Below are 17,337 nucleotides of genomic sequence, written 5' to 3' on the forward strand. Positions count from 1 at the left end.
TGACAAATCATTTAAAACGCGTCTACCACATTTTATTTTGAAGTTACACCCTTCTCTTTTCCGGTACAGTCGTAGTTAGAAATGTAACTTGACGCTGTTGTGATTTTTTTTTTTTTTTTTTTTTTTTTGTCGTTTCCCACGCTGAACTCAGTCCAGTTATTTACAGCGCCTCCCTCCGCTGGCTTTAAATCATCTTTTAAATGGACTGATGGCTTTCAAGGAAAATGGCGTGTGTATTTCCTCCACATCCCCGGTATTTTAAAGTTTGGTTCTCATGCACAGAGGAGTGTTGTCACGAGGTTTGTGTAATAAAACTTTATAAGGTTATTGGCCTGGCCTGAAATTTGATGTAGTTCTCTAATTATCGCCTCTAGTCTAGAGCAACTACAACAACCTTTTGCAGGAGTGCTTTCTGTTTTGTAGCACAAACATATGTTGCAATATTTGTGGTGAAGTATTGCCTGTAGCAATTTTTATATTATGTATACAGAAATTTGTCACAACAGTATGAGTGAACTACCCAACTGTCACGTGTATATTTTCCGGTATGTTTCCCTGGTGGTCTAGTGGTTAGGATTCGGCGCTCTCACCGCCGCGGCCCGGGTTCGATTCCCGGTCAGGGAACACAGTCTTTTAGAAGGATCTTAGGAATTCTTTCATATGACAGGTTCTCCACTTCACAGGTATACATAAACATGCTGCGTTATACTGCTGTGGATAGTTACAGGGAAAGCAGACACATTTTGATGAAGACGAGCCGGTGTCACCTGTCAGAGCAATTACTGAAGTGGCTGATGTTTCTTTGCTCACGTGCCACTACTTCTTCCCATTTGCTAGATTAATGATGACATCTAGTGGTCAATGGCCGCCATTACAGAAGTACCTATATTTCCATTGTAAACTTGAGTTTGAATTAAATACATAAGATTAACATGGTCTAGCCTGCTCTGAATGTTGATAGTATGTTAAATCAATATTTGAAAATGTATTTATTACTTAACTGCTATTAAAAAAAATAAAAAATAGTAATGTATACATACTGTATATTTTTTCTTTTGCAGTTAAAGTGGTATTTAACAATAAAAAATAAATAATCTATGTTTTCAAGCTATTTTTGACAGGTGGTGGATCCCCAACATGACAAGTTACATTTTAAAATAAGCAGTACAATAAATGTCAAAATAAATAAATAATAAAATAAATGTCAAATTATCTGAATTGATAGTTTAGCAGTGGGTTTTAAATTGCTTGAATAAATAACATTATTCCACAATTATTGCAGTTAATCACAGTTTCCACATGACATCTTTCTTCTTGTCTATTGCAGATGCTAACAGCTTCAAATAAGCCGAGATGCAGCCGAACTTCATTGTTTATACAAAGTAAGGAAGATAAGGTGAGATAATGCAGTATTATTTTCACAAGGGATTTCCACATAGTCCACAGCAGAAGGCCCAACAAATGGAAAACAACAATAACCACAAAAGCGTAAAGGGATTATCACTGAAGATAACATCAGTATGCAACAAACACATGACACTGGATCTTTCTGATAGACTAAAATATGCTGTATCATATCTATGTAACAGGAGAGGAAACCAAAGCAAAACGTATAGACATCGGGATACTGTTTTTAGTGCGTTTTGTAGAGTTTGACAGGCAAGATGAAAAAGTAGTGCCTTCTCTGCTTCTGCTAGTTCCCCCGAGCTTTTCCTTTGCCAACACAAGTAATTTACTGCTGTCACTTCATTCAACCGAGAAGCTGTTGTCGCCCTGATAAGTCAAACCTGTAGAGAAAATCTATTCAAATTAAATTATTGTGCCAGTATATAAGGCACTGCTTCAATTTAAAGTCCGGAAAGTAAAGCAATAGATTTCACCATTTTGCTGGTAATTGTATTCCAAAATGAAAAGTACCCGATCTAAAAAGATATATTGATTTGTAGGGCTAAAATAACCCAGAGGAAATTTTAGACTTTAATGCATTGTTTATTTATATCAGTCCTGCACACATTTGATTTGGTGGTGAAACTTTAGTGATTCATCTTGTTTTCCTTTTTGTAGTCCATAGAATTTAGTCCAAGATTAAAGCACCCTTATTACGCTATGTTTGGATCTGTGCTATAATGTTGTTTCCCCATCACAAACACACCTGGAGTTGTGTTTTATTTCATTCACTCATGTTTAACACACAAATCCTGCATATTTAGGCTGAGTTTTTCTATCAAACAGAAAACACTTCCACTTTGTGATGTCATGTGGTAATACAGGAAGTACTACACTGTGTTTTTAAACCCCATACACCTTCACTAGAATCATTTGGATAATTTCAGACCTGGAATTGCTAAAGATAAAAGAAGCTGTTAACTTGAAAACTACCACTGTATTATATCACAAGGTGGAACAGAGCATTTTGAGCGTTAGAGATGTAGACAGATTAATAATAAAGTCTTACTCAAACATGTGTCAATTAAATAAAACACAACTCCAGGAATGTTTTTGATGAGATAATAACATTATAACATGGCTTTGAGTCAGTTGTGTAATATAGAACCTTAAAAGACCCTGTACCTGATTTTACTCTCTTAAAAGAGTTAAAAAAAAAAACTGAACTAGTTCACTGTAAATGGTCTGCAGTGGTCCATAGTTATTGCTCACTTACCTTATGCATTCCAAGCATCCTAATTATGCACCACTATGAGTTTGCTGCAATGCGACCAGGGCGGTAAAGCTAAGTACAACCCTATTTTTGAAAATGCTGGAAAAGAGTGTAAATCCAGTTTTCTATAAGTTTAGTCCAGATTTTAACTCCATAAGATCATGATATCCTGAATTTTGGTCTGTACAGGTCCAGTTTTGGCTTAGTCCTGACCTTGGTTAGTCTTGATATGTCCCTTTTTTCTGTATACATGAAGTTTGACTTGATTTAGCTCTGGTCTGTTTTAGTTCTGAATTACTTATGATTCCAAGCAAACAAATAACATTTCCATGTAGACAAGTAGGTAGCGGCCCCCTCCACCAGACAGGTTACATGCTGCACCTTTAAAATGGGTACATAGTTCAATTAAAGGCCCGGTGAGCTGTATAATTATTATTTTTAATATGTATTATGAACAGATATGTAAGTTGTAAAACTCAGCTCTGGTGTCTGGGCATTATAATTGCTTAATATCATTGTGGTTAATTTTAGGGATGCACTGATCCAGCTTTTTCATGTTCTGATACTGATTGCAATAATAAAGCTTTAAGTATTTGCCCGTAACCAATATCAACCGATACCAGTGCAGAGATTGAAAACAGTATTTATTTCCTTTAAACTAAAACAAAAGAAGGCAAAACTGATTATCCATCATGTTATTCATCCATCAAGTAATTAGAGAACAGTTTTGTGTAAATAAAAGTTCAAACATTATGAGACTTTGACCAGTAAATTGTCTTTTTACATCAATGTATCCGTCTGAACCAATATTAGAAAGCTGATATTTAAAAGTCGGTATTAGATCCAACAAATTTTCAATACCAACACTGATATCCGTTACCAGCATTGGACCAGTGCATCCCTAGTTAATAGATGCTCTGAATGTATAAGGCGAGTGAGGAATAACTTTGGACCCTGCAAACTAATAAAATGAACTAGGCAAGGCAAGGCAAGTTTATTTGTATTGCACAGTTCATACACAAAGTAATTCAAAGTGCTTTACAGAATAAGAAAGATATTAAAATCACAATACAGTCAGATGAGAACATAAATAATCATCATAAAACTTATATTAAAAAAGAAGAGACAAGAGCGTGGAATAAAAACGAGGTTATAAATGTGTTTGAAGTTTGATAGACACTGCTGTATACTGTTGCCACCAATACAGTATTGTGAATAAATGCATTGCTCATGTATATAATGGCAGGGAAGAGGAGCTAATGCAGGGATACTCTCCGAGGGACAGCGCGAGTGGTGTCTGCATGCCAAGCGGCGACATTTTATCCCGCCAAAAGGCCAGGAGACTTGGCCTTTTCATTTTGTCAAAGACGCCAAATTATTTGTGTGTCAGTCAAATGGCTAAAGGGGGTCAACACGACGGCGCCCAGTCCAGATAGATTTTCACTTCACATAAAAGATACTGACTTCCAACTTTTCTCTGAGTGACCTGTATTTGAGGTTGAAAGTGTTGCGTTTGACCTGTTTCAACCTAATCTGTACATTTTAATCATTTTCTTTGAGCTAATGTCACACAGGGCAGTGCTGATATTGGGGCAGTGGGCGTCATACTCAATCTATCTAACCTTTTTTTTCATGATTTTTTTCACAGAAACTGATTTAAAACCTGATAATTTACTTTTTTTTCCAGACTTTATTAGTTTTGTGTGAGTAATATACAATCACATTTATTTGTATAAAAGAGAAAATTGTATATAAAATAACCCCCTCCCATCCCACTGGGCTCAGAAAATAAATAAAAATACAAAAAATACAATAAATAAAAATAGACAGGATGTAGCATAGTCTTCATTTACAAGCATTTAAACATAAATAATTGACTATCTTTCACTAAATCTCTTTTGATAAATTACTATATTAATACAGATAATATGGGCAGTTAATGCATTTGTTTACATAACCAACTATAACCAGTATGGTGGCATGATGTCCTTAAATTGCAATAGATTATTCATTCTTATTGATTTATACATTCTTATTAATTTATACATTTTTATATATTTTTTCTCTGACCTCATACTCGGTATCTCTAATGGTATGTGTGTTGGAGCTTCTTTAAAAGTCCAGTATTTCACAAATTTGACTCTTATGACCTTGAAACATACCTAGTTTTGTTCACATGTTTGAGTAAGCCTTTATTATTAGTCTGTCTGTATCTCCATAGCTCAAAATGGTCTATTCCACCTTGTGATGTCATGAAAGTTTTCAAGTTAACAGTTGAATGGCTGAAATTATCCAAATGATTCTAATAAAGGTGTATGGAGTTCAAAACCACAGTGGAGCTCTTCCTGTATTACCACAGGACATCACATACTACATATGCGGGGTTTGTGTGTTAAACATGTGTGAATAAAACAAAACACAAGGATTGTTTTTGATGAGGAAACAACATTATAACATAGATCAGAAAATAGCGTCACATGGGCCCTTTCAAACTTGTCTTGTCTTAGTTGTGGATGAACCCGGAAACTCAATTTCCTACAAGAAACCAACAGTAAATAGACAAGTATGAACTAAAAGCTGCTTGCACCCTCTTGTTTACTCGTCCTCTTGTACTTTACCTTATGAGTCAGCAGTGGTTTGCAAAATAGTGCGTGCCCCAGTGACAGACAGGATGTGTTTTCAAATATAATAAATGTGGAAAACAATTTGGCAACGGTCCAGCCTCAGCATTAACAAACATTAACAGCTCGGTGAAAACAGATGTAGACTGTGAGGCCCATTCACCTCTCAGAGCTAATGCTAAAAGCTGAACCTGATTAGAAGTGGTTGTGATTGACAGGCATATGAACAATGGCCTTTGTCGGGGTCATTTAGCTCCAGTGATGAAGTACTGGTGACTCACACAGCTTTTGTTTATGAGGTAAAACATGCATCAGTCCCACCACAATGTGTAATTCTAGTTTATCACAAATGAAACTAAATACTAATACTAACTCATACTACTGACTCAACAGTTGTGCTTTGTTGAATGTTGTTCCAATGTGTTTTGCTCTAAATTTACCCATAAACAAATAAGCATTCTCAAGCATAAATAGACTATTGTTCATGTATAGTAGTTTTTATTTATTTTTTTTATTTATTTGTTCCTGTTCCTGCTACTTTTGATGATTTATCTTGCAATATAATGTCAATAACAGATGCTAACCCAGACTTTTAATACATTACATTAAAAATACATTATGTAACTTGCTGTAATTTATGTTTACTTATTTATCACCAGGGAGACAATTGGTGATGCCACTAGGCCAAGTTACAGGTCAGATCTGTGGAGAGACAATCTAATTCACAATAAGAAGTAATGTTTTTAAGGTATTTTTGAGCAGCAAATTTCAAAGTATATTAACTCTAAAGAAATAAATGCCACATATACTGTACTTTCAAATACCATACTATGGGACATTCCAGGGACAGCAATAACATCTCCATGGAGACAAGCTAAAATTACATAGTGCCTCTTTAAGATTTACTTCTGACTGACTTTCAGTTAATTATCGTGATGACTGATGTGAAGCCTCTCATTGTTGTCTTTAATTTACACTCAGGTGATACTTTGCAGTGATATCACACTGGGGGTGTTCTGCATATATCTCTATTGGCAGAATGTTTACAAGTTACCATGGCGACACAAAGCACAGATTAACAAACACTGTCAAATAAGTTTTAAAATAGTCTGAAAACTCAAGAAAAAAACAAAGCAGATTTAAACACATTTTTAGGAAAACTGTGATCAGTATGAGTGGTCATGGTCCTGTTAAAGTGTTTTATTTGATTTTCAACAAAAAAAAAGAGTAACTAACTGAAAAACTGGCTAGCTTGTGCTGTAATTTTATGTGAGGGACTTGTGTAACAGCACAAATCATCTCATCAAACCTAAAAAACATGCACCAGGGACTACAAGTGGAAATTAGCTCTAGTGTTACAGGCTGGCACGATGCATCTCTCCTGTTAAGGTTAATGTATATTGTGCACTGTCCCTGTCTCATAAATAAAATAAATCAATCAATCAATCAAAATCACATGTTGTAGCTCCAACCAAGTCAGCTCTTTCTGATCAGATTGTGTTAAAATACTAGTAAAGCTCAGATTAAGTGTATATAACTCAAATAACAGAGCCTCTAGTGCTTCCAATTAGCATAACACTCTTACAGAACATCGATGACATTTGCTAAAAGTATCTATAGATTTCCATACCTCTTAATACCTACCTGTCTGCTCCCTGAAGAGAATCCATGTGGGCTGAAAGTAGCATTTATGACTAATGGCGTAACATCAGATCCATTTATGTCTCTAAACTATTCCTTAAAGCCTGTAATTTGGGTCACAGTGTTAAGCCATTAATATGCTGTGAGGGTTTTCTCGGGACAGAGCATGAAAACCAGTGGTGCGTGGAGAATAGAAGCATGCATTCATTTGAGCAGTTTGTGTGATGGGCTGACAGCAGCAGTCCCAAAGATTTACATAGTTCTTCTCAGGTCAGTGTGAGCGAGTCTGGATGTGTACAAGAGGGCTAATATTGACAGCACTGTTTTGGGAGTCAGTCTAGCTCAGTGTTGGAAGAAGTACTGTTGTTTCTGTGCATATGCCATTGCTCTGCCTGGAATGTTCCACAGTATGACATTAAACAGCTCTACTTTACATTTATTCAATTACAGGTGGATTTATAACGCAAAAGTACCTAGAAAAACAGGCATTCTGACTGTGAGCAGGGTTGCGTCTCCAGTTTTTATTTGTATAGTTTTGTTTGCTCAAATTATGAATGTGTTAAAAATAAAACCCTCAGCCTTTTCAACATGTCTCAACTTATAATAAAAATACTATTACTTTTCAGTCCAGTTAAAAAATGTAGTGAAGTAAAAGTATCTGCTTTTTTTTAACTAAATGTTCACAGTGTAACTTTCATGGTGGAGGCTCTGTCAAATGTTTTTCTCCATTGAGATGTTATTGCTTGGTCTGGTTTGATCTTCATGATGACAGAAAGACTTAATACCATACTGTGAAACATTCCAGACAAAATTACAGGTCAAATCTGTGGAGAAGAAACCCTGCTCACAGTCAGAATGCCTGTTTTTCTAGGTATTTTTGAGCTATTAAACCAGCTGTAATTTAATAAAAGTAAGATAGAGCTGTTTATTATCATACTGTGGAACATTTCAGGCAGAACAATGACATATCCATAAGCAGGTAACAGACCCCTAAAAACTTACACAGTGCATGTTTAATACAGTGCTTAAATACCTTTACTTCATTCCACCACTGGTCTAGCTCCCCTCTGGTTTTACTAAGGCAGGTCTCAACAGAAAACAGCTGGCTGGACCCACACTGAAGCCATTACTAACGCAGGGCTGCATTTTAATTTCTCCTTCATTTATCAAGGTTAATCATTTTGGGACACTGGGTCAGACTTTATTATGACTTAATTAGTGCAGCAACAATGGATCATGTACAGATTGAGAAAATAATCGTGATAAGTACCATGCTATTCAGTGATGTAAATTAAAGGGCACATGTTGCGCTATTTTCTGATCTATGTTATAATGTTGTTTCCTCATCAAAAACATACCTGGAGTTGTGTTTTGTTTCATTCACACATGCTTAACACACAAACCCTGGTAGCATTTTGAGCTTTGGAAATGTAGACTGACTAACAATAAATGGTTATTCAGACATGTGTGAATGAAACAAAACACAACTCCAAGTATGTCTTTGGTGAGGTAATCACATTATAACATGACTTAAAGTGCACAAGAGTCAATTTAATAATAATATAATATAGGATCTTTAATATACCAATGTGCCTGAGAATAGATAAAGCAAGGTAGTTTATAAGTAGGATAGTAGTAGAATAAAGACTGCTAGAATAATAATGATCATTCCTCTGTACTTCTCTGCTAGACATAAAAAGCCAATAGTGCTGAATCTAGTACTTTTCTATCCATATTTATTAAGGCTTCTGAAACCATTGACAGTAAAATATAATGTAGGATAGTGTCAAACAACTTCATTTTAGCTTCACATGGACCTTTTGCAATATAAACAACCAATAATACTTGTTTACTTACTGCCTCCGAATAGAGAAATACTATACGTTAAATATATGCAAGAATATGCCAGCTCTTTTGACAAAACTGTTGATGAGACAAGTCTGACTGAAATGCTTTATGCAATAATGTTTACAGCAGAAACTTTTGGGGCTAATCACAGCTTCTTCTCAGCGCTGTGGCCTTGTCAGAGAGACATTGCCTTTTTACTTTATTCTAATGAGTTACATTGGTGCAAAGTGCAGACGTCTGGAAGCATCAGCGCTCAGACTGTTTGATGCTGTACCTCGAGCTAGCAAGGCCAACAAATTGTTTTTTATTACATCATGTTGCTTAACACCACATTTTTAAAAACACAGACAAAAGAAAGACACAGGAATCATGTCTTTTTCCTGTCGAATACAGCTCTGCTCAGATTCATCCTGGAAATAGAACCAGCCAGATGTGTTCTTGTTCATTTAGACCTGTCAGTCACTTACTAGTTATAAACAGCAAACTGGGGCTCATAGACTTAGACTCAGACAAACTGTATTAGTCCACAAGGGAAATTATTTGGACACAGTAGCTCAAACAGCACAATATATTATAATAACAAAGAGCAACAATATAAATGGTAATGATGAATTCAAAATAAGTAGCACAAAATAACAGCAAATTCAAGAGTGTTAAAATTACCAATATACAAGTTGAATTAACACTTTTACCATGTCATATGGGGTCCACAATAAAATGAGTTAAAACTACACTTTCCAAAATGTCAAGGGCTCAACACTGGTAAAGTGATGTAATCACACTCCTCATAGTTGAATTGGACACTGATTAAGATTTGATTTTTTTTGCACTAGTGTATAGTGAAAAACTAATTACTCTATTTTGCTGTTTTAACACTTCATGAAGTAGAAATAATGTAGTGTTCTTCATGTAACACTATTCAATAGTAACTCTTTCTTCTCTAAATACGTTGTAAATGCTGTGGTCATTCTAGTTCATAATCCCTTTTTACAAATGTAAAATAATGAAAACCACCACAAAATTCCATTTCAACTTAACTTGTATTAAAACAATGCACATCATACAATCAACACAATTTAAACAAGTCATATGACACAATACTATTTTTGCAAAATCCAACTGACAGCAGGAATTCTCTGTGCCCTCAGCAGTTGGTCACAAAGATTGTCATTTACTTTTTTAAAGTTGATTTTTCAATGCAAGCAGTCAATGGATGAATCAAGATCTTGTTTTGAATGGAATTCAGGCATGCTCATCTCCAAAAATGAGGAGCATGTCTGACTGAAACAAGATCTTCTCTCCATTATATAAAAATAACAATGTTCACAATAGAGGGAGTCTTGCTAATTATGAAACATTAACATTGCAGAAACTTTTTGCCTCAAGAGTCAGTCTTTCACTCTTGGGGTTGCTTTTGACACATCCAACGTCCATGTTGTAGACAGTCCTTTGAAGACAGGTGTAAAGTTTGTGAGAGTCTGAGGACCAAGTGCCATGAAGTGTTCACCAAATTCAGCCAGGTCAACAATGACATAAAAAACCTTTGTCCTTCCCACCTCAGTCACAGGTAGAAAGGCCGTGCCATCCAGGCTCAACCAGCAAGAAATGTGTCCATACCGATCTGTAAAATAAAATATAGAATAGAAAAAAATTTAACATTCAAGTGACCACCTTGCTATACGGGCTATTCAATATTTCATGAGACATGATTAAAAATTAAAAAGTAAATATATAGTAAATACATTATGGTGCATATATCATTATTTGTTTGTTCCTTTTAAGCAGGTTATTCTGTTGCATGAGCTGTATGTTTTTGTATACAGGAACCATTCAAATAAATAACTTGAAGGGTAATTTGAAAAAAAATTTGCCCCTTTTATTATTTTATTACTTTTATTTATTATTTATTTATTTTTAAATACAAGACCCACATGAAACAAAAACCCCTAAATGCCATTAATCACAAAAATAGAATGAGATTAAGGCAAAAATTACAACTACTTAGCACATATATAAAATTCAATTAGTCGTGAAAAACAACACGGTGAAAACGTGGAAGAGCTAAGCTAACGATGCTAAGCTAAGTAATGCTAACCTGCCCTTCACTTCAGTACAGACCGGGGCTCCGTGTCGAAGACATTTGATTTTCGTTTGGAAATGGGGAATCAGCACCGGGTGCAGGCAGACATAGGGCCGTGTGAGGGTGTTTGGATTTGGGCTGCGTGATCGTGGACCCGCTGTTTGCGGTCTCCTCGAGACGGAACAGAGGCAGAGCGGGACTCAGCTGGTTTAGGCGTATGCGGGTGTCGGGTTAGTCCTGGTCAAGGTGGTTGGACTTGAGGCTCTCGTTGAGTTCAGTTCTACTGAAACCATGGACTGAAACACAAACGCTGTTAGCTGTTAGCTTAGCTTAGCGGACGGTGAAATGTGGCTTCTCTCTCGGACTGCAGCTCTCTCGCTGGAAATGTTACAAAAGGCCAACTTCCATCCATCCATCCATTTTCGTCCGCTTATCCGGGGCCGGGTCGCGGGGGCAGCAGCCTAAGCAGGGACTCCCAGACTTCCCTCACCCCAGACACGTCCTCCAGCTCCTCCGGGGGAATCCCGAGACGTTCCCAGGCCAGCCGAGAGACAGTCCCTCCAGCGTGTCCTGGGTCTTCCCCGGGGCCTCCTCCCGGTGGGACATGCCCGGAACACCTCCCGAGGGAGGCGCCCAGGTGGCATCCTGAACAGATGCCCGAGCCACCTCAACTGGCTCCTCTCGACGTGGAGGAGCAGCGGCTCTACTCCGAGCTCCTCCCGTGTGACTGAGCTCCTCATCCTATCTCTAAGGCCAACTTTGATGTAGTGTAATATTCAAAACAGACACTTTCTAAGTTTTTGACGTTAACACTGTGAATCAACAACGACTTTTTTTTACTCTACAGCACTGTCATAGTTGAATTAACTCTTGACTATGTTGAAACATATTTGAAAAGAAGTACTTTGAAAAATGTTTTTATTTGCAGAATACTGAATACCTGCATTAAAATTTATTCTGTAACATATTGCAGTACATGGGCCAGTCTGAGTACTGTGTTCTGAATAGTTAAACACACAATACTTTTACATCAATTTGCATTTAAATGATAGTGTAAAGACACAACATACATTTAAAAAGTTTCACAGTTTCTTATGAATTTCCATCACTAACTGGAAATTCTATGTAGTTTGAAGTCTAAATAAGTAAATAAATACAGCAATGTATTCTTTTGATTTTAGAACAGTAACTGTAATCTGAATACTATCAAATGAAAGAGTAATGTACTACAATACGGTTACTCTAAATTTGTAATCAGAATATGTACATCACATTCAGTTACTTCCTGAAACTGCTTAATATTCTACAGAGTTACAAACCACAAAATGGGATTTATTGATTTGGTAAAAATATCAAATTGTAAGTCTGTCGTGATACATACTATATCGACTTATCATTGATTATATGAACAGTGGAACAATATGTCTTGGGGCTCAAAATATATTGGACAGTTTCTTTGCAGTAGTGGAGAGATTTTTGCGATTTTTATTTAATAAGGAAAGATATGAGCTGTAGAGAGTAGCAGTAAATTACTGCTTGGCTAATTATCTGTTAATTCTGTAATATATTGTTTGCAGCTCATGACTTTTAATGATATGGTCTATTTAAAAATCTGTTTAATGGGATTGTCCTGCTTTGTGTTAGTGACATTAAGTAGTGTCAGTAGTATCGTTTATCGCTATATTTCTCTAGCACTATCTTGTGATTCATCTTTCTGACAAGCACTGCAATTTAATTAGCGATTTATGTTTTCATAATAATATTCTTTAATAATAATATTCATCCTGAAGAACTGACAAAAATACATATGAAATCAAATCACATTTCAGAACACAGATCTAAACCGGGCTAGTAGTTTTTATGCAGAATAAGAAAGGATAATTTGTTGATGATTGAAATGATACTTCAAAAAAAAATTGCAGCCTTTGTGATTTTCTAATTTAGACCTGTCGATCACTTACTATAGTTATGAAGCATTTTATTATGTGCAAACAACATGGCTGTGTTTAAAAAGCGTGGTATAATGTAATCTAAGAAGATTTTTTTTTTTTCAAATGGGGAATTGGTGAAGAAAAATAGCTTTGGTACCAGCTAACTGCTACTATAGTTTTAGCATCATAGTTATGTAATAAGCCTTATTATACTTCCATGATTAGCATTTAAGTTATTATATAAGTGCAAGCAATGTGTTCTTGAAAAGTATGGAATATAAGTCCTATATTTAAAAAAAAATATTATTGTGGGCTTTTTCTTTTTTTTGTTTTTGTTTCATTCATACATGTTTGAGTAATCCTTCATTATTAGTCTGTCTACATCTCCAAAGCTCAAAATGCTCTGTTCCACCTTGTGAAGTCATGAATCACTAATTTTCAAGTTAACATCTACCTTTTACCTTTTGTTCACTAGAGATTGACAATTCCAGGTCTGAAATTATCCAAATTACTCTAGTGAAGGTGTATGGACTTTAAAAACACAGCAGAGCACTTCCTGTATTACCTCGTGACATCGCAAGGTGGAACAGAGTGTTTTCTGTTTGAGATATGCAGAATTTGTGTTTTAAACATGTGTGAATGAAACAAAACACAACTCCAGGTAGGTTTTTGATGAGGAAACAACATTATCACATTAGATATGGGTGCTTTAAACAGTGCTTTCAAAGTTCTACATATTTCTAGTTCTACACATTTTACTTTCAGTTCAGTAGAGATTGGCAAATTCCTGTCTTGAAATTAACCAAATGATTCTGGTCAAGGTGTATGGAGTTTAAAAACACAGTGGAGCACTTCCTGTATTACCTCATGACATCACAAAGGGGAACAGTGTTTTCTGTTTGAGTAACGAGCACACACTAAATATGCAGGGTTTGTGTATTGCAAACATGAGTGAAAGAAACAACACACACAACTCCGGGTATGTTTTTGATGAGGAAACAACATTACAACATACATCAGAAAGTAGCTTTAATTATTATTGTATTTCTACTTATTGATGTATTTTGCATGTAATTTATTACATTCCAAGCACTCCAAGATGGCCCACGTACTTTCATTTCATTTTAATCCTTAATTATAACAGTTAATAATCCCATGCAATGTAACACAGCATTTTTATTACAGTACCACATTCTTGGGTAGCAACATGATTTGTACCCGTGGCTCTCAATTAGATGAGGTTGTATGAGTTCAGTGCTGGGTCATATGAGGCCATGCTCCCAACTGAAATTACTTGCACAAAAATGAATTAAAACTATGCCTTTGGTCTATTGAAAACAAATTTTCCAAATGTTTTTCGTCTTATGTAACTCTATTTGTTTGTTTCAGGTAATGAATGTCCAAATATGTCCTGTAGCCCCATTGTTTGCTGTGATTCCTGGAAGAAGATTCGCAGATAACACAGACCCCATGTAACCCCTGGACGAAGTGATGAAATGCACTCTGGGTAATTGAGGTGCTGTCCCACTCTAGATCGCTATCGGGCCCCTCTCGAATAGATCTACATTGTTCCTTTTGCTGTTTTTTGCCAAATCTCCGGCCATTACAAATTACCCCGATTAGTATTTAAAAATAAGATCCCAGTTTTGAGCATCATTTCAAGATTGGGCCCGGGGTGAGAGGATCTTGAAGAAATATTTGCTTAATTTAGGTAATAACTAAAAAGATAATTTCTCACATTTACTCACAACAGCTTTATTTATATTTATTTAAGATTATTAGCAGAATGGTGGATAATACTAAATAGCATCTTCATCTTCTTAAATAGAAATTTGAATTCAAATCAGCAGAGTTTTTTTTTTTTTTTATTTACAACAGGAACACACTAAGATACTGCTATGCCCAAACAATACAACAGAGTAAGGTAAGTGCGCTGAATTTATTGCAAAAATACAACATATTTTGTGTTTTCAAGATACTTCAAAGATATAGGAGAGGCTGTAATGCACTCAAAATTGTGAGTTTGCTACAAAGGCAGAACCTGGTACAAAATTGTCACTGGGGCACAACAATAGACAAGAAAGTATAGGTGATTTTTCAAGAGGGATGGAATGTGAAATTGAACAATGGCCCCTTTTGTTTACATCTGAAATTGCAAAGCTGGTTGCAAAAAGTTTATGTATAAGGCCTGTCACAATAACAAAGATTGAACTGCAATATATTTAAGACTAACTACTAACTAATTTATGCCACTGACTCAATAATCCTAAAAAATTACCCTGAAAAAGCTATTCTAAATGTCCAATATTGTTAAAAAAACACACAAGTTGCAATACATAACAGAATGAAACATTTAGTTGGTCTCTTAGTAGTTAGTTTGTATCTCTAATGAGTCATAGAAGTGATTTATTTAACTTTGTTCAGCTCAAATCTTATTGTACAACAGAAAAATAACAAAAAGAATGGCAAGTCGATACAGTAATTATAGTGACAGGCGTTATGTTTGTGTTCTCCAACTTTGCTAGCTTGGCAGTCTGTTATCAGAGCTGGGCTGTGCAGTTACATTTACTAGAGTAACTTTTTAAAGAAATTGTACTTTTCATAGTAATTTTCTAGCAGCATACTTTTACTCCTGAATAATATTTTAATCAAGTAACAGTACTTACTTGAGTAAAAGCAAAATAGTGATTGGTTACTCTTTGCACTGAGTCTACAAGTGACAAAGTGTATGTTGACAACATTAAATAATTTGAAAAAAATAAAAATGCGCTCCCTCAGATATAATTTAGTTTTTCTAATTTTTGTGCCTATCCTTTGAAATTACCAGATTTTATGCATTATTTTTTACGTTTTGTCCTTCAGATTACATCATTTACGTTCCAACAGTTAGGTTCTAAAGGTGCGCTATATAACTTTTTGGTTGGGGATCTGCCACCTGCTTGTTTCTATGGATATGTCATTGCTCTGCTAGGAAGGTTCCACAGTATGACATTAAACAGCTCTACCTTACATTTATTAAATTACAAGTTTTACAGGTTTTATGGCTCAAAAATACCTAGAAAAACAGGCATTCTGATTGTGAGCGGGGTTGCCTCTCCACAGATCTGAACTGTAACTTGGTCTGGTTTGATTTCCATAAAGATAGAAAGGTAACAGGAATTTGATAGACCCTCCACTAGAAAAGTAACACAATGCACTTATAAGTTACTCTTACTTGAGTAGTTGTTTTCCCAAATGCATTGTCACTCCTATTTGAGTAATTTGTTCAACCACTATTTGAGTAATATTATATAAGGATAATCTCTGGCTATTACTCTACCCACACACCAAAAAAATGGTCAGAGATGAGACGATAATCCCCTAGACTCTGAACCTTTGCCTTTTGCTGTCTTATTTTTTCCACTCAGGACTCAAAGTTCACGGAGGATAGTGCCACTCGAAATCACCTGCTGCTCTGCTGACTGAGCCCTGGCCCACACTCTCACACAGAAAAAACATGAAAAAAGCATGGATTTCTAGCTCTGGGGGCATTCAGCGCAGTGGGCTCGGCTCTACCCCACCGAGCACCACCACTGAGGCTTCGGTAGGGGGGCTAGAAAAGGGAGCAGCTCAGTCAACAAGGCCAAACTCCCGACCAAGAGTGATGAAAAGATAATTCTACCCCCTCCTGCCTCACACAGCGTCAGAACCATTTGTGAGCAGTGACAGAGCCAGACTGGGCCGAAAGGATCCGAGTGGGAAACCTGAAAACCTGCTCGTATTTCAACAGTTGTGAAAGGATTTGTATAACACAGTGACACATGATGGCCTTTCCCATGTAGCCAGTGGACAGTTCTTTTTTGTTGGCATGTTCAAATAATGAATCTCTTATGCGTAGCGTCCCTTTTTGACCCAGTGCATCCCCGGCCCCAGTTCCTAGACTCCAGGTAGGGATGCTGTGCGGACCATCGCGTCGACTGGTCCAAGCGTATGGAGAACCGCTAACCTGACCAGGGTGAGTTTTAAAGGCCTTTGGGCCAACTCGAGATTAAATGTGATAACTGATTTTAAAGGTGCACTATATAACATTTCTGTTGAGAGACTGGCGGTTGTGTGTCTCCATGGAGAAGTTATATCTTTGTCTATTAAACTTGTCTTTTTGCATTTATTTCATTAAAGAATGTTCTACTACTTTAAAAACTTGCATTCTTACTATGAGTGTGCTCACATCTCCACAGTTTTGACCTGTAACTTGGCCTGGAGGTGTCACCTGCATGGGGAAAGCTAAATTTAATGTCTTAGCATGTAATATTCCAGGCAAAGCAATGACAATTACATCTCCGTGGAGACAAGCAGGGTATGGACCAACCACTTGAAAAGAAGTGTTACCCCTTTAAAAGTGCACTATGTAACTTTTCTGATGGAGGTCTCGCATTAGTCTCTATGATAACGCACATTGTTGCTTGGAATGTATTAAACTCTAAAATCTTTTATTGAAGGCTTTTATTAAAGGTATTTGCTATAACGAATAACATACATTCTTTATTGTGAAACATTCAGGCAAAGGAATTACATCGC

General features: G+C 36.2%; 1 long non-coding RNA gene and 1 other non-coding gene across 2 annotated transcripts; both read left to right on the top strand.

Annotated features, from left to right (window-relative positions):
* The first annotated feature begins 205 nt into the window (after positions 1-205).
* LOC129407541 (uncharacterized) lies at positions 206-14,265 on the top strand. Its single transcript, XR_008631602.1, has 3 exons — positions 206-299; positions 1,328-1,396; positions 14,170-14,265. It is a non-coding gene; the product is annotated as an uncharacterized LOC129407541 (long non-coding RNA).
* trnae-cuc (transfer RNA glutamic acid (anticodon CUC)) lies at positions 553-624 on the top strand. The gene has a single exon. It is a non-coding gene; the product is annotated as a tRNA-Glu (tRNA).
* Positions 14,266-17,337: the final 3,072 nt, after the last annotated feature.

Source organism: Boleophthalmus pectinirostris, unplaced genomic scaffold, assembly GCF_026225935.1.
Source record: "Boleophthalmus pectinirostris isolate CB_2022bp ecotype Guang Dong unplaced genomic scaffold, ASM2622593v1 HiC_scaffold_12, whole genome shotgun sequence".
NCBI lineage: Eukaryota > Metazoa > Chordata > Actinopteri > Gobiiformes > Gobiidae > Boleophthalmus > Boleophthalmus pectinirostris.